Genomic DNA, 523 nt, shown 5'->3' with positions numbered 1-523 from the left:
ATATCTGTATATATATAAACTTAGACAGACAGACAGACAGATAAACAGATAGATAGATAGATAGATAGATAGATAGATAGATAGATAGATAGATAGATAGATAGATAGATAGCTGATAGATAGATAGATTAGATAGTTGAATGCCTATTCACAAGATGATTATAATACATCCTTGTGCAAATATTAGTTCGTGTAAATGGAAAGACCACAACACAGAAAATTGTTCTATTACAAACGTATTATGTTCCAAAGCCATACAAAAGTAATAAAGAAGCAGACGATGCATTCAGATACGAATAGAGAAACGAATTGGATGTCTATTCCAGCGATTCTGTACATTTGGTTGCTAAAAGCATGAAATGAATACCATTCGCTCGGTTGGTGCAAAGAAGAAAAGCTGCATCCTTATGCCCTTTCATAAGTGAGCTACAGAAAAGGGTAGTTAAATTTGCTCCGTTCTTAACTGCGTTATATTCATGGTTAATAAAAAAGATATACCTTAGTATCCCCGTGCCGTATATAT

Source organism: Octopus bimaculoides, chromosome 9, assembly GCF_001194135.2.
Source record: "Octopus bimaculoides isolate UCB-OBI-ISO-001 chromosome 9, ASM119413v2, whole genome shotgun sequence".
NCBI classification, from domain to species: domain Eukaryota; kingdom Metazoa; phylum Mollusca; class Cephalopoda; order Octopoda; family Octopodidae; genus Octopus; species Octopus bimaculoides.
The sequence above is the reverse complement of the archived record's forward strand: the minus strand, read 5'-3'. Positions refer to the sequence as shown.